This window comes from Pelodiscus sinensis, chromosome 4 (assembly GCF_052426305.1).
Source record: "Pelodiscus sinensis isolate ZL-2025 chromosome 4, ASM5242630v1, whole genome shotgun sequence".
Classification (NCBI taxonomy): Eukaryota; Metazoa; Chordata; order Testudines; family Trionychidae; genus Pelodiscus; species Pelodiscus sinensis.
Window position 1 is genome coordinate 60,983,170 of NC_143055.1, and position 18,107 is coordinate 61,001,276.

At 47.7% G+C, this 18,107-nt stretch overlaps 1 long non-coding RNA gene and 1 other non-coding gene across 2 annotated transcripts; both read right to left on the bottom strand.

Annotated features, from left to right (window-relative positions):
* Positions 1-3,113: 3,113 nt before the first annotated feature.
* LOC142829635 (uncharacterized) lies at positions 3,114-13,223 on the bottom strand. The gene is made up of 4 exons (XR_012904258.2): positions 12,469-13,223; positions 8,949-9,000; positions 8,176-8,269; positions 3,114-3,535 (listed from the first exon to the last, which is right to left on the bottom strand). It is a non-coding gene; the product is annotated as an uncharacterized LOC142829635 (long non-coding RNA).
* On the bottom strand, positions 12,078-12,349 carry LOC149524520 (RNase MRP). The gene has a single exon (XR_016349555.1).
* Positions 13,224-18,107: the final 4,884 nt, after the last annotated feature.

Genomic DNA, 18,107 nt, shown 5'->3' on the forward strand with positions numbered 1-18,107 from the left:
CTTCGCCACCCTAGCGGCCCCGTTGACAGACATGACGCGGAACAACCAACCCCAAAAAGTAAGATGGACCGAAAGGGGCAGGCAGGCATTTGACACTATCAAACGACGCCTGGTGTCCGCCCCTATATTACGACAACCCGACTTTTCAAGACCATTCATCCTGCAGACGGACGCCTCAGAGGTGGGGCTCGGGGCAGTGTTAGCGCAGGAAGTCGAAGGGGGGGAGCATCCCATACTATACCTGAGTCGCAAACTGTTCGATCGGGAAAAGAACTATGCGACTATTGAGAAAGAGGCCCTGGCAGTTAAATGGGCCATTGAGGCTTTACGTTATTACCTTCTAGGGGACCGGTTCCTGTTGATCACAGACCACGCACCGTTGAAGTGGATCCAGTCGATGAAAGAGACTAATGCACGAATAATGCGGTGGTATTTAGCTCTCCAACCATACTGTTTCCAAGTGGTACACCGCCCGGGGGCGGCGCACCAGAACGCGGACTTCCTATCGCGAAGTATAAAGGAGGCTGAGGGGACGAAAGGACCCCCAGAGCTCGACTTAAGGGGGGAGGTGTGTGACGGGGTGAGGCAACCCCGCACTAGAAGGGCCCCCCCCAGCGAGGCAGGGGAAAGCGGCGCGGCTTGTCTCGCCGCCGCCGAGGACGCGTCCGGTGGGGTAACCGGGACGCGCCGCTCGGCAGGCGGGCGAGCGGGCGGGACCCCGAGCAACACAGGGGAGGGCGGTGACGGGGTGAGGCAACCCCGCACCGAGGAGGGCCCCCCCAGCGGGGCAGGAAGAGACGCCACGGCTGGACCTGCTGCCGCCGGGGACGCAGGCAGCAGGGCAGCCGGGACATGCCGCCAGGCTGGCGGCTGCAGGGACGCAGCCCGAGACAGCGCGGGGGAAGAACCCCCCCCCCGGCAAGGTTAGTGGGGACAACCGGGCAGGGACGGCACCCCACCAGCCTCGGGGCGGGCAGCCCCGCGGGCGCCCCAGCCGGCCCTATGCCCCACAGCTGCAGGAGAGGGAGAGAACGCTGGGGGTGAGGGGAAACAGCTGGGGAGGAGAAGCTGGAGCCGTGGATGAGCACAGGTGTGAGTGCTCTGGAGGGGCGGGGCGGCACCTTCCCCAGGTATAAAGTCAGGAGAGGCAGAAGCAGGAGGAAGGAGGAGAAGGAGGACGCTGGAGGCAGAGACTGAGAGACACCGAGGAGGCGGCGAGACCAGCCAGCTGGTGAGCGGACGAGCGAGGGCGTGAGGAAGCAGCCCAGGGCGGGTGTACTGGAGCCCGAGGGTTGATGCGTTGCGGCTCTGTGCCCCATCAGCCAGGTCGGGGGAGAGAAGAACATCTCCCCCGCCTTAGGGCCCTGGGCTGGGGTCTGGAGAGAGGGAGGGCCCGGACCCCCCTCACCTCCTCGCTCGCGGGATCCTCGGGGCAACCACCGGGAGGGCCGACCCGGCGCCGCGGCATCGAGACTGGGACCTTCCGGGACGGCAACTGTGGGAGTGTGACTGCCCAGGACGGGGTGGGCTCGCGGACCCCGTAACACCCACCCATTCTGACCAAGGCACTGCCCCTTCTGGAGCAGCTCACAACCACTTCCAACATTTATGAAGTGGCCCCCCTTCAAAAATTATTGCCCACCCCTGGCCTAAACAATCTCTTTCTTACACCATCCAAATACTGGTAGACAGTTATGTGCTATCTAATGATGGACTTTCTGTTACTGAGTTGTTCAATAATTTGTTAATGCAGCCATTTCTTTAATCTGTAAAAAGCCACATCATAAGGGTTAATGAAAAGCAGGATTATCAGTTAGAAGAAGTGCATAAGTGGCTCCCATCACAAAAGGCATATTTAGCATTAAATGGAAGTGTCCCAAGGATCATGTAACATTACTAGTTGACTTACCTGGTGCTGCCCAGGTGTGGGAGGACGATGGGGGCCTAGCCTAAAGTCATGGGGGGGGGGCAGCGTCGGGGCTGCACAGGCCTCCTCAGGGCCTGTGCTCCCTGGGCGTGGGAAGGAAGGTAAGAGAAGGCCTCAGAGCCATCCCCGCACCATCTCTCCCTGAGATAGGGAAAAGGAGGCTCACACAGGCCTCCCCTACTGTCTCTCCTCAGATTAAGGTGGCCTGTGCAGGCCTCCCCACTGTCTTTCCCTCTGCCTGGGGCAGGGCAGGGGATGAGGGGTGCTGCGCAGGCCTCCTCTACTGTCTCTCCTCAGAGTAGGGGGCCTGCGCAGGGCTCCTGCACCAGCTCTCCCTGGTAGGGTTGCCAGGTAGACCCCGCTAAAAAACCAGACACGCTTGTCCAGGGGGCGGGGAGAGGGGGAAAGCAGAGCTGGGATGGGGAAATCTGGGACTATGGGACTGGAGGGGAGGATAGGGGGGCCCGGAGGAAGAGGGGCAGGAAGCAGAGCTGGCCGGCAGGAAGAGGGGGACAGGAAGCAGAGCTGGGAGGGGATCTGGGGCCATGGGGCTGGAAGGGAGGATGGGGGGATAGAGGAAGGGGGGCGGGAAGCAGACCTGGCAGGGGGAGGGGGTGCAGCCGCTGGCTGCAGCCAGAATTCTTCCGGCCATGCCCCCAGCAGGTGCTCCCTTTACTTGCCAGCGGAAGCCAGGCGGGGGTGAGGCTGAGAGCCACTCCCCCTGCCCGGCTTCTGCCCGCAGCCAGAGGCTCCCAGCTGGGAGGCGGGCCACGATTGGCACTGGGAGCCACTGGTCCTGTGCAAAAGCCAGGCGGGGGGAGTGGCTGGGAGTCCCCGCCCTGCCCCGCCCACACGGCTTTTGCGCACGACCACAGGGCTCCCAAAGCCAATCGTGCTCCGCCTCCCAGTTGTCAGCCGATGGTCAGGGCAGTGTCTGTGGGTGTGTCTCCTAAGTCTTTAGCTGCTAAGACACGAAGTCTCGTCGCAGCGGGCAGCCCAGAAGGCTGAAAAGAGCCCCAGAGTTTAACGTCCGTGACTTTACTGCTAGGACCGAGGTCCCATCGCAGAGGGTAGCCAAGCAGGCTAACAGACGCCCCAGTGTGTAGGAAGAGCTTATTACACTTCAGATTTTAGCTGCTAGAACACGGGGGGGGGGGGGGGAATTCCTTCGCAGCGGGCAGCCCAGGAAAGGCTGAGAAGTGCCCCAGTGGACCCTGTCACCTGGAAGTGACACAGATCCAAAGGCCCAAGCTCTTCCTATAACTGTCCCTTTAGACCGGCTGAAAGTTCTTTTAAATTGTGCTTGGTTCTGTTACAGCAACTGAAGGAGTCAGGTTAAAGCTTAAACAGTTACAGGTTTATTGAGGAAGCTTATAAATCACATGGTTACAATGGCTATTGCTCTATTTCTTAACTACTAGCAAAATATAGATCTTAAAAATGGTTACAAAAAAGATAAAGATAGAAAAATAGAAATAATGGTACCAAGTAACAGCTTACTCTTTCTATGTGTACACTTAAGACAGAGGACCACATCGAGGTACAATTTTTACCCCCTTCTGTGCCTCTTGACTCCGGCATGTCAGGCCAGGGCCGGTCCCTCAATTCCTAGGAAAGACGAAAATACGAGGTGGGCGTCCCCATAGAACCTCGGGAGGTCAAACACCTAACCCGACCAGCAGGTAGAGGGTAGAATGACACTCTTTTATACCTATGGGGTCACGTATTTCTCTTTCTTATCTGTCATGCCAAATGGGGCTGGTCTGTCTTTTGTGAGACCAGTTCTTACAAGGGAGTTGTGAACTTAATTTACACTTGTAAGAGAGAGAACTAAATTGGAATTACTGGGGATTCTTTTCTCAGTGGGAAATTCCTCTCCCAGGGACTGTGTGTGTGTTCGAATCAACATGGGTGCCAGCCGGGGCAGTTCTCACAGCCTCGAGGCCAGCTTATTGACTTAATCGCTCTCTCTCCACATATCTGTTTTTTTCAGCTTCTCAGGATCAGATGAGCCAGCATAGACTATGCTGATTTTACTGCTCCTTCTCTGCCCTGTATGCTTCAGAGAGGCAAATAAGATGGATGATATGGGGGGTTGGTCTGTCTGGCTACACCAGTCGGTCCCCCACCCCCACCAGGCTTCCCTCTGGCCTCCAGCCATAAATTCACAAAATACCGGACATTGCACATGTCTGGAATTTTCTGAATTTTTCCACCAGACAGATGGTGCAAATATCGGACTGTTTGGTAGAAAACCGGACACCTGGCAACCCTTCTCCCTGGGGCTGGCCCAGGAGGGCGGTGCGAGGGGGGAGGTACAGGCCTCTTCCAGACCAGCACCCTCACCTGGGGGTTAGGGCAGGATGGCAGGCCATACAGGCCTTCCCCCTCTTGCGTTCTCTGGTCTGGTCTGGGTTGGAGGATGAGAAAGCGGGGCTGCACAGGGTGGGCCACAAAGGCTACGCTGGATGGCTCAATGGTGCAAATGGCAGGGAGGGGGATACCAGTGGGTTCTGTGGGGAGTAGCCGAGGCTGGGTTGGCCAGTCCTGGTGGTGTTTTGAGGTCAAGGATGCCATTTCAGATTGGGGGGGCAACCTGTGTATCCCACGATGGGGGGAAGAGAGTGACAGCATGAGAAAGGGACGGACGGAGGATAGAGGCTTCAGCAGTGTTACCGAGCATGCTCAGTACAAGCCAAACACCAATCGGGGGGGAAACCAACCCCATCCACCCTCTCTCCCACCTTCCCCCCCATCTCTATCCAAGGGCTACTAAGACACTGGAAATCTCTACTTTTTTGGCAGACAACTTAGCAGTTAGCTGACATGAGCATTGTATCTAATTACAGGCAGTCCCCGGGTTACATACAAGATAGGAACTGTAGGTTTGTTCTTAAGTTGAATTTGTATGTAAGTCGGAACTGGCGTTCAGATTCAGCCGCTGTTGAAACTGACCAGCAGCAGCTGAATTGGACACACCTGGGGCAGAGCAGCTGGGGTGCTGCTGGGTTGATCCCACAGCACCGCTCCTCGGTGCTACTGGACCAACCCGGCAGCACCACAGCTGCTCTGCCCCAGGTGTTCCCAAGTCAGCCGCTGCTGAAACTGACCAGCGGCTGACTACAGCAAGCCCGCATCAGAGCTGCTCTGCCCTGGGCTTCCTGGAATCAGCCGCTGATCAGTTTCAACAGTGGCTGAATCTGGATGCCTGGGACAGAGCAGCTGGGGCACTGCCGGGTAAGGTCCCTGCAGCGCCGCACCCCGGTGCTGTGGGACCAGCCCGGCAGCACCCCAGATGCTCTACCCCAGGTGTCCCCAAGTCAGCCGCTGCTGAAACTGATCAGTGGCTGATTCCAGGAAGCCCGGGGCAGAGCAGCTCTGACTCGGGCTTGCTGTAGTCAGCCGCTGGTCAGTTTCAGCAGCGGCTGACTTGGGAACACCTGGGGCAGAGCAGCTGAGGTGCTGCTGGGTTGGTCCAGTAGCACCGCACCTCGGCACTGTGGGACCAACCCGGCAGCCCCCCTGCTGCTCTACCCCAGGCGTCGGCGAGAAAAGCCTGGTCTATTGGGGGGGGGGGGCGCACTAGCTGCGCCCTCCCCCCCAGCAGACCAGGGAGACGCGGAGCGGCTTTTCTTGCTGCAGAGGACGTGGGCGGCAGGACCGCTGCGGCGCGTCTCGGCGGTCTGCTGGGAGGAGGGTGCAGCTAGTTCGGGGTTCCCTCACCCCGTTCGTAAATAGCGATCCGACGTAAGTCGGATCCACGTAACCCGGGGACTGCCTGTACTATATAAAAGAAAGAAAATAAAATAAATATTAGACCCGCTCAGCTCTAACACTAACATATTCTGACATCTTGTGGAAAGTCACTTAAGGGACACTGGTTAGCCTTAAAAGTTTAACATATATTCTTACTTTTTACTAATTCTGTGGAGAGGGAGAGACCGACCACATCAGGACTCCTGTGCTTTATCTCAGCTCTGGAAGGGGAGTGGGGTATAGTGGGTTACAGCTGGGGGCAGAGGTATTTCAGTTCTATATAAAAACATCAGAATGGCCATTCTGGGTCAGAACAATGGTCCTTCTAGCCCAATATCCGGTCTTCCAATAATGGCCTATGCCAGGTATTTCAGAAGGAAAAAAACCCAGAAGAGGCAATCATCATGATCCATCCCCTGTTGCCCATTTACAGCTTCTGACAAACAGAAGCTAGGGACACCACTCCTGCCCATTTTGGCTAGTAGCCATTGATGGACCTATCCTCGAACTTATTTTGATCTTATTGGAACCATGTTATGGTTTGGGCCTTTGCCACCCTCTCCTGGCAAAGAGTTCCACAAGTTGACTGTGAAAACATAATTTATTTTGTTTTAAATCTGCTGCCTATAAATTTGATTGGGTGATCTTCTTGTGTTGTTAGTGAAGAAATGAATAACATTTTCTTATTCTATTTTTTCACACCATCATGATTTTTAGTCTTTTATTTTCCAACCTGAAAAGTCAGAGTCTTGTTAATCTCTCCTCATATGAAAGCTGTAATTTACCCCTAACTGTTTCTATAGCCCTTTCTGCACCTTTTCCAAACCCATTATATCTTTTTTTAGATAGGGTAACCAGATCTGCATACAGCTGTGGTGTCCAACATGCTAGCCACTAACATGTGGCTATTTGGCCGGTTGACTGTAGTTAGTTCGCTATAGCAGTACCCACTATAGTGGCTATTGTTTCAGAACTGGCTGGACACCACAGGCATAGAATACCATACTGCCTCTATATAAATATTGTATCTTATCTATTCCTTTCCTAATGATTCCCAATATTCTGTTAGCTTTTGGTTTTTGTACTACCGCTGCACATTGAACAGATATTTTCAGGGAACTATCCATAATGATTCCAAGATCTCTTTCTTGAGAGGTAACAGCTATTTTAGACCCCATCATTTTTGGATGTACAGTTAGGATTATATTTTACCATGTGCATTACTTTGCACTTAATACTGAATTCCATCTGCCCTTGTGTTGCCCAATCACCCAGTTTTGTGAAATCCCCTTGTAACTCTTTGCAGTCATCTTTGGATTAGTCATTGTTCACCCCATTTTCAAGAACATTTATGAGAGGTTTCAGAGAAGTAATCCAAATGCAAAGCCCAATAGCACAACACTCCTTCCTACTCCCCGCCCCCATCTTTTAAGTGGAGTACCCAGCAATGTTTTCATGATGATCTAATGATCCTTCAGTTACTTGAATGCCCAGCCTTTTGTTCTTAATCACTCTACCTCCCTCTTTTTATAACAAACACTTTGTCCCAAAGGCAAAGCTGGAAGTGGCTCAAGTTCTGTTGCATTTAAGAACTGCTTCTGGAGCTAGGGCATGCTGCTTTAAACAGACGCTAAGTATGAAATCCAGGGGTTCAAACTTAGGAGTGGGGCTACTGTCCCCCTAACTCCCACAAATGGCACCCTTGTTTGAGGGGGAAGGGTGGTGGGAACGGGCTTTAGGCAAGGAGGCAGAGCCCCCTCCCCAGCTGGCCACTATGTTGGTGGTGCATCTGCCCCCAGTGGTCACTCTGCAATATAGCTCTCCCCTGTGGGCTCATTGCACTGGGTATGAGGATCGTGTCCCTCCTCTCTCTCCCCCCTCCCTTTCCATGAAACTATCAAATTCCAGGCACATCCTGTTTTCCTGGTTCAAGCAAATCCTGAGCTTCCTTTAAGTTAAGATAAGAAAAAGCTACATTCCAAATTTGGTGGTCCCAGCTCTTACTGTTTAGGAGAAATTTTTGAACAAACAGACTTGCAGACAGATACATTCTAAAATTTAGATAGAGGTAGGCAGATATTTTTCCAAGCAAGTGGAAAGAAATTAAATGGCCACACAGATTTCTCTTTTCTTTCTTAAATTTTAAGCTCTTTAGAGTAGGGCCTCTCTTTTTGTTTTACATGGGCACATCTAGACTACCCTCAGCTTCCAAAAGATCTTCCAGATCTTCTTCTGATCTCTTTTTTGGAAGTTTTTTTTTAAAGCAGTCTAGATGGGGGTTCTCACGCAACTCCTCCCCCCCTTTTTTTTGAAAGAACCCTGTAAACCTCATTTTTGAGGAATATAGAATGAAGAGAGAGGCCCTACTCCAAAGAACTTAAAATCTAAGAAAGACAAGAGACAATAGATGGATACAGGCACAGTCTGAAGAGTACAAGGAAACAATGGGACAATAATGGTCAGATGACAGGCAGTGGTCTAACAGCACCTACCAGTTGTTGAATTGTCTGTAGGTGTCATGGAAAAGGAGAATTTTACATATTCTGGCACAATCGGATCCTGATCCATGACTATAGCTCCTTGGTACTATGGCAATACAAATGATAATAAATATTAATAATTCCCCAGCCCTTCATCCCTCTTCTATGCAAACATATGACTTCAAGGCATGATATTCCTCACAGATCAAAGGATTTTTTGCAGAAAATTATTGAAATATTGGCAACACCTCACTGAAGTTACTCAGCATCGTTATATCTCTTAAAATATGTCAAAAACACAAGAAGATTAGAAAAGTGAGAGAGAATGGGTAAATCTGTTTTTCTGGTTACGTAACAAATATTTGTGTTGAATGTGAACTCATCTCAAATAAGGGCACAGTAAATAGCTTGGCAGCCTATCTGAGCCACAGTCAGTCAACTGCAAAATGGCAATTCTTTAAAAGGCTCTAGTTTCAAATATAAGAGCTGGTGGGGGAAAATACTGAACTGGGCACACTGAAAGCCTGCTATGTATTGCCTTATTTGTATAGACACTTGTATATGATGCAAATCCTCACAGACCATTTTCAAATTCTCACTCCGCAACAGCACTCAGTATAATATTTCCACTCCTCTCTCTGATTTTTATAAATGTTGAAAATAGTACCAGATAGAAGTTATTTTCAAATACTCAAACATGAAGTTATCTTCAGTGCAGGTAGAAATGAGTGTGCCTGATTAGTCAGATGCAAGCAGTACAACATCTTGGATCACTCAGAACATACTCTGCATTTTGCTGACATCAGCCTAGGTCTTCAGTCATTCAGTCTTTTATTCCTACAAGAAAGAGGAATAATTTTAATTTTATTCTAGATAAATCTATATAGTCTGACAGTAGATTACATGAGAGATGAAAACAAGTTTAAGTGATTAGAATATATTTCAAAGAAAACCTTGAAAATGGAAACACATCCTCCGTCATAGTACCAAATAAGAAAGTCATGTAAATGGCATGTAAAATAATAGCTAAGGGCTGTAAATCACATACATTTGGGTACAACATATGACATACACATTTGTGTGAAAAAAATATGTTTATAGAGCAGAAACAGAAGATTCTGAAGATAACATTTTTCTTTGAAATAGATGTGGGAGCTGCTTTTACCAATAAACAGACACCAAAGCAAGGAATATTAGCTCCCTTCCATCTGAGAGATTTCAGAGCCATCTGATGAAACTAGAACACTGAGCGTTTATTTCAGTTTCTCCCAAAATAACTTAACAAATCTGTGCTATCCCTTGGTGGTTGCTTTGGTTCTTTGACAGCATTTTGATATTTAATTCATTTAACATAGCACTAACATATGGCTGTTCAGAATGACAAATTAGAGGAGAAAAGAGGTTAAGAAAGAAACATTATAAAATGGTGGAGGAGTTGCCAGAATGTAATACAAATGTCTGCTATATATACTATTGGTTTAGAAGCTCAACTAGCTCCATCCCAGTGAATCACCAGACCAAGGCTCAGGAACTGCTAGCAATTATCTGAAGATATCTTGTTTTTCAGAATCTCCGCTTTCTTTCTTAATTAAAAAAAACCCTATATGTTATGGTTGAAGCAAAAAACCTCAGAATACTAATTGCTCAGTGCAGAGATGAGTCAGCAGAGAGCCAGAAAAATAGCTTTTAGAGATCTGAACAGTCCTATTCAACTAAAACGAAGGCAGATGCCCCATGATAGAAACATGGAAATTGCAATGTTAGATCAGACCCAAGTTCCATCTGGTCCAGTATCCTGGACAATTGCAAATACCAGATGCTTAAGAGGAATGTTTAATAAGAACCTATAGCGGGCAGAAGTAGGAGTAGTCTGTCTGTCCCCTCCTTACGTCTCATGCTATAATAGTTAATAGACTGACTTAAGTACTGAAGCTTCAGAGAGGTAGCCAAGTTAGTCTGTAACAGGAAAAACTTAAAACAACCAATAGTCTAGTAGCACCTTAAAGACTAATAAAATACAGGCAGTCCCCGGGTTACATGGATCCGACTTACCTCACCCCGTTTGTAAGTAGGGATCCGATGTAACCCCACACTAGCTGCTTCCACCCAGCAGACCAGGGAGACGCGAAGCTAGCGCCCCCTCTCCCCCAGCAGACTAGGGAGACGCGGAGCGGCTTTTCTCAGCAGACACCTCAGCTTGAGAATAAAGGCCTGAGGGAAGTGAGGTGTGGGAAAATAAAACTGAGCTCTGGAGAAATGTTTGGCTAGAGTTTCCCCTACAATATGTACCAGTTCCGACTTACATACAAATTCAACTTAAGAACACACCTACAGTCCCTATCTTGTACGTAACCCGGGGACTGCCTGTATGTAGATAGTATCATGAGCCATCTGAAGAAGTGGGCTGTGCCCACAAAACCTCATAATCCCATCTACATGTTTTGTTAGTCTTTAAGGTGCTACTAGACCATTGGTTGTTTTTTAAGTACTGAAGCACACGTTTAATATCCTCATCTAGAATTTTTAAATTATTCTTATATGGATAGCCATATAAATATCCATTCTCTTTTTTAATCTTAGTAAGTCATGATGATTGTTTAATTGTTAACTATCTAAACTCTGGTGTAAGATAGGAGAGGACAGATTACAGGTTTGCAAAATTTACTGTAAGGAAAGTATCATTTTTGTGCTATTGTGGGTGATATTTAGGAGATTCACCAACTTTTATTTTTCCCCTATCAGGAAGAATCCTTGCCCTAGGAGTCTGGCAGGGTCTGAGTATACTGAAGGACCACCAAAAGAAAACCACCCAGTGACAACACTCATATTTTGAACACCTATGCAATTAGCTCTCAGTGGTGTTTCCTTTTGGAACTTATTTTGTAGCTGTAGTTTGGAAACAGTACCAAACAGAGAAAGCAAATAGAGAAAGGGAATTTGGACAGCACTGAAGTTTGGCACAGGAAAAAAAAAAAAGGTGGTTCAGTTAATTGTTAGCAGTGTACAGTTAAAGAAAGCCATAAAATAAACACATTAAAGAAAAAAATCTTATAATTAAAAATAAAATCTGGATAAATATACCTTGTCCAAATCTCATGTCCATTCAACTCAATAGAAAGTCTAGGGACTTGTCACAAGCCCTGATAAAAAACACCTGAGCACTTTTTACCCTAAAAGTTTTCACCATTGCTGTTAACCACAGAGCAGCACTTCTTGCATTTCTATCCATACACACAAGACTACACGACCACAGTCAGAAAGCATATAAGTATATCCTACATGAATCTAGTGCTTGATTGCATTTAGGTGACTGAAACCACACATGCATCAGGTGAGCAGGATTTGGATTTATTGTTCAATTGGTGGAATAAGTTCCTTCTAATGATCCTGATTCTTTAGTTAGGTTGAAATCTATTTACTCATCTCATTTATACATCTTTTGTCTGCTTAATCAAAACTACAAAGCATGTATATGCCATGCTTTTTCCATCTGCATCCCATTCTTTGCAATGCACCCAAATGGCTTTAAGTCCTGACCCAGACAATGCAAGAGATGCCAATTAGTTATTTATGTCAAGGTTCACAGCTGATCAAATCAGTTATTTGATCAACAATTCCGCAACACATACATTTCTTCTGACAACAATACATAGCAGTCACTTCCAGTAAATTAATTTGGTTTGATCCACCCTAATCCATTCTGAGTAAAATATTTTGTTTGGACTTTTTAATCCTTCTCCCCCTTTTTTTTCTTTCTTTTTTACTGTCCAGTGTACAATTTAACTGCCGCACTTTATATTCCCAATTTTTGGCCTACTGGATTCCCAGGGAATGCTCTGCAATATCAAGACTGTTCATGACAAATTGAGCCTCGTGGTCACAGGCTCCAATCTCGCAGCGGTGCGGAAAAAAGGGGCGTTCTGAGAATGAGCCCCGTTGTGTTGGTGCGGCGCGCGCACTACCTGCGTTACTGTCGGGGTGACGGGCAGCCCATCCCGCGCCCACCCGCTCAGCCCGGGGGGCTTCTCGGCGGAGAGAGCGTGAGCTTGCGAGGCGGGTCACTGCGCGCTAGAGCGAGCGGCACTCTCTGCCCGGGGTCCGGGGACTTTCCCCTAGGCGGGCTGGGTGCCCGAGAGGAACCGCTGTCCTCAGTGCGTGGCCTAGAGTGCAGGTCTTCAGAACGCCCTCCGAGGAAAGTTCTGCGGGCCGCCTTATATCTCCCTGCATGATTCACCACTTTACAGTCACAGCGAGTCATGCGGCACCGCTCCGCAGCCCCACACGGCGAGAGTGTTCATCTCACACCTCCCCAGAGACCCACTTCAGCAGCGGGACCCAACATGTTCCACGTCCTTCTTCAAACGAAAATCCGCTGCCCCTCTTACAGGCAAGAATTTACCACAGAGCGCCCGGCGCTGTTGTGCCCGCCTTATGCAAATCGCGTGTGAATAAATTATACCGATTACATCGCCCCGCCCCCCCATTCCTGATGCGGGCGGGGCTGCAGAGTCCGCTATGGAGCGGGCGGGGACCGGACATTCTGATGCCCCCCTCGCTGCACTCGGGTGATGAGGGCCGGGGGGGGGGGGCTCGCGAGGCTGCTGTGCCGAAGCCTTGGTAGCGATGTCCGCGCCCCCGTAGCTCCCTGCGGCGTCCCGCTGTCCCTGGATTCGCCTTCAAACCGGAGCGCCCGCTGCACCGGCCGTGGGCCCCGCAATGGGTCTTCCTCCGGTGATCCCATGAGCTTCATTCTGGTTCCCGGGCTTCATTGCAGCGGGCGATGTAATGTAGAAAGTTGCTACCTTGTAGGAATGTGCTCCAGGTAGCATTCTAACCTATCCCCCGGGTGCTCCTGGAATAACGAAGGCACAATTAGCCTATGTTTTGGTGGGTGATTTTTTTTTTTAAAGCAAACCTGGATTAGCCCAACAATTGCATACATCCATTTCCCATTTGGGTAGTTTTCATGCTATTGAGTGTATGATCAGGTCTCCCATGCTTACAACAAATGGTCCATGTTGATGAATAGCCAAATAGCACTGGAATAAGTGTGGAATATTGCCGAGCCTTATTTGCATACCTAATGAGCCACCATTTTTGCAGAAGAAGTGTCTACGCTGCCCCTTCTTGCGCAAGAAAAACCCTCTTGTGCAATGCCGCTACGCTGATTATTTTCAGGACTAACGACGTTGCACAAGAAGGGTTTTCTTGCGCAAGAAGGGGCAGTGTAGATAGCTCCTTCTGGCACAAGAGCCTCTTCTGCAAAAATGGTGGCTCATTAGGTATGCAAATGAGGCTCGGTGATGTTCCACACTTAGCCTCATTTGCATATTTCTCACACAAGAAGCCGCGAGTGTAGACATAGCCCCCAGAGTTTAATCCTTTACAGGCAGTACCCCTCCCATCCATCACAACATAGAAGCCTTGGCATGGAAAGGTACAGAGAAAAGGGAGCCGTCACATATTGGGGAAGGAGGAAAAGGAGGACAGGGAAGGATAATGGTGGTAGAGGGAATGGGGAAGAGAAGACACAGAGCCCCAAGCACTATGTGCGGGAGTGGAATTGTAGAGTACCTGAAATAAAGGGATTGGGATAGTGACACACTGGGAGCTTTTGAGAGGGAACGCTGGCATTAGCTCACCCAAAATTCATCTTTAACTGTTTGTTTTGCAGGGTAGCTTCCCCAGGTCTGTCTTCCTACCTCCTCCCAGGGCTACAGACAAGCCCCAGAGCCACTTTGAAAAGGTGCTAATTTGGAGCTGACTTTGAAAAGGTGCTAATTTGGAGCTGACTTTGAAAAGGTGCTAATTTCCCCCCCATACACACACACACACACACACACACACACAATAGGGGCCACAGAGCTGGGCACACGTGCTTTCTGAGACCCCAGACCTGGTTGCTGTCCTCTCCCCTTGCCCAGACCCCCACAAGTATCCTGCCCTTCTATCCAGACCCCACGAGTACCATGCCCCCTCTGCCGAGACCCCCACTGCTCAGACCCCCACGAGCACCCTGCCCCCTGTCCAGACTCCCATGAATACCCTACCCAAACCCCCACGAGAACCATGCCCCTCTGCCCCCCTCTGCCCAAACCCCCACAAGTACCCTTCCCCCTTGCCCAGACTCACATGAGTATCCTGCCCAGGGCCTGACCTGCCCCCAGTCCCTTGCTCAGGGCCTCATCAGGACCCTGCTCCTAACCCCTACCTCCTGGCCAGACACCTACCCCCAGCTCGCTCCTGTAGCCTATTTTCCACCCAGATTCTGCACCTCATCCCTATCTCACTGACTGGCAGCCCTGTCCTGCACACTGGATCCCTCATTTTTGGCCCCACCTCAGAGTGTAGAGGGACCCACAAATTCCACTAACCCTTGAACCCCAGAAGAATTAATCTGGCCTGATGCCTTGAACCTCAGTCCTACCTACCCTCCCCCCATGGGGCTGAGGTGCCAGGGGAGAGAGGTGTCTCAGTTGGGGCCACATCAGTGAGATTTGGGGGGGCTAGGAGGGCTTGGTTTTTTTTTTCATCTCCCTTGTGTGTTCCCTGACTTATTTTTGTGTGGGTCAGTGACCCCTGATCCAAAACAGACTCCCCACTCTTCCCATAAATAAAGACAATGCTGAAACATTTGTGCTGGACATATTTTATTTACAAATTAAGCCTGGCCCACAAAGCCCCAGTCGGGGCCAAGCCCCCATATGGCCACAGCATCATAACACCCCTGCATCCCCACACATACCTCAATCCTGAGCCTATCATACACTGGAACTCCCTGTCCTGAGCATCTCACATCCCCAGTCTTCTGCCACAACACTACTGCACAATCCACACACTGCAAATCTGTGTCCTGAGCCCCTCATACTTCCAATCCCCCTGCCCTGAGCCCCTCATACATCCTAACCTGAACTCCTGCACCCTCACATCCATAAGCCTGTGGTTTGCTCAGCACCCCAACACTCCACCTGACCCCAACATTCTCCAGCCTGGAGCCCCCTCCCTGAGCCAGAAGCCTCTTCTCCACCTATTCCTGCACTCAAATTCCCTCCCAGGGCTTGCACTTTTCACCCCTTCCCACACCCAAATCCTCATTCCCACCCCAGAGCCTGCACATCCTGTCTCAACCCAGTAAGAGTGAGTAAGGACTGGTGACAGCAAATGATGGAGAGGAGTGAAACGGAGAGGGTGGGGCCTCTAAAAAGGGATGGGATCTTGGGGTTGCCCTGACATTTAAAAAGTGATCTGTCTGTAAAAAGATTGGAGACACTACTGTAAAAAAATTTTATTTTTCAAATTTCATACCATGAAATGTGAATATATATATATATTTTGCCTTTTGACATTGGTTCGGTTGGTGGGGAGGCCAAAGAACGATGTAAAAGGCAATGGAACTTTTTTGAACTTTCTAGCACGCTTGTGGGAGTGTTTGGGACTGTTCTATCATGAGAGTAGGTAGCTGGTCTTACACGATTACTGGTGGTGGGATATATATAATACGTAATAGTAGTAGCAAATAAATGTTTGCAATAACTTACCAAAGTAACTTGCGTCCATTAAATTTATTCTAATCAGGAAAATTATTATTATAGATTTTTTTAAATTAATATATTATGGCTGCGATTAAGAAAAGGAAGTACGATGAAGACTACATTAAGTATGACTTCACTGTCATGGAAAAAAATGGGATTGATCATCCTCAATGCATAGTATGCTACACAGTTCTTAGCAATGATACCTTGAGACCTAGTTGTCTTGAGCGACACTTGTCGAAGAACCACAGCACTTTGACAGAGAAACCAAAAGATTTTTTTGCTGCTAAACTTCAAAATTTGAAACACATGAAGCTGGACACTACTGGAGCTTTTCATCAAGCGTCGGCCAAAGCGGTAGAAGCATCTTATGAACTGTCATTGCTTAACGCTAAAGCCAAGAAAGCGCACATAATCAGAGAAACTCTTGTGAAGCTTTGCTTGTTGAAAGCAACTGATACTGTGCTTGGTGTCGAAAGCAAGAAAAAACTATCGGAAATTTCACTTTCTGACAATTCCATGAAACGTCGCATCGATGAGCTGGCGAAAGATCTTAAACTTCAAGTTGTGGAAGCCGTGTTGGCTTCTCCTTTTTTCACAATTCAGTACAACGATACCACTGATGTAGCACAATGCTGTCAGTTGCTTGTCTACTTTTGATTCATTAACAATGGAACTGTGAAAGAACAACTGCTTTTTTTGAAGGAATTGACAACCACATCAAAGACTTCTGCTATTATGAAAACGATTTCCAACTCTTGTGAAGAAAATAGACTTCCATGGGGAAAACTGGTTGGTATATGCACAGACAGTGCTCCAGCAATGCTTGGCTCTCGTTCTGGATTTGTGACATTGGTGAAAGAAAAAACCCCAGCTGTAACCACAACTCACTGCATCATACACAGACAAGCATTGGCTGCTAAAACCCTTCCAAATGACCTATGTGACTCATAGAATTTGGCCATCAAAGCTGTCAATTTTGTGAAGAACCATGCTTTAAATACAAGACTTTTTGATGCTCTTTGCACGAATTTGGGAGTGGATCATAAAACCCCTTTGTTTCACATGGAGGTATGATGGCTTTCCAAAGGTAACATGCTTTCGAGATTATTCGAACTGAAAGACGAAGTGGAAATTTTTCTCAAGCAACAGAAGAAAGAAGAGTTATATCAAGTATTTATAGACCAAACGTTTCAACTTTCACTGACATACCTTGTGGACATTTTTTAATCTTTAAACAACCTCAGTTTGTTTGCTACAAGGAAACAACACTGCAAACATTCTAGCACACCACGATGTCATCAAGGCATTTATGGAAAAAATCCAGTTTTGGAAACGTCGAACACAAGCTCAGACGCCTAACTTTCGTCTATTCTGACATTTTCATTACTTGCTAAAAATGAAGGTTTCTAAGTCATTCGTAAAGAGGATGTGAAGAACAAAACTGTGTTTCATCTGGACTGCCTTGCTGATGAATTCATCCGCTATTTTCCAGACAACTTTTTTGGCAACCCCATTCATAAATTAGTATGCAATCCATTCAACGTTGATGTCGATTCATTGCCAGAAGTATTACAAGAACAAGCACTCAAAATAAAATATGATTCAAGTGTGAAAGATTATTTCAAAACACAAGCTTGGAGGAATTTTGGATAAAATATTTCCCAATGTACTCGAAAGTTGGAGAAGAAGCGCTATGTATTATTCTTCCATTTTTGTCAATGTACCTCTGAAAAAAGCTTAAGTTTAGTCACATTAAAAACAAAACAAAGAAATCGACTGGATGTTGAAAACGATTTGTTGTGCACTTTCATCTTTCAAACCTAGGATTTCCCAACACATGAAGAAAATGCAGCATCATCCGTCACATTAAATTCAATTTGCTTCTGCTATTTCTTATGTTAAATTACATTTTTATTAAATTTTTGTGCCAAGAAAAACTATTTGTGCATATTTTTAATTTTAAATAATTTTTATACCAAGTTTTTGTGTTTATTTTTAATTTTAAATTACAAATTTAATTTTTTGTTAAAAGGGGAGGGGGTTGGATGATGGTAAAGAAGAGGTGGGTGAGCATGAGGGTTTCTCAAAAATCAAAAGGGGAGTGTGATGCTGAAAAGTTTGGGAACCAGTGTATTAGCAGGAGTGTTGTAAGCAATACATGAAAAGTAATTCTTCCACTCTACTCTGAACTGATTAGGCCTCAACTGGAGTAGTTCTGGGTGCCACATTTCAGGAAAGATGTGTACAAATTGGAGAAGACCCAGAGAAGAGAAACATGAATGATTAAAGGCATAGAAAATACAACCTATGAGAGAAAATTAAGATTTGGGTTTGTTTAGTCTGGAAAAGAGAAGACTGAGAGGAGACATGACATTAGCTTTCAAGTATCTAAAAGATTTCTACAAGGAG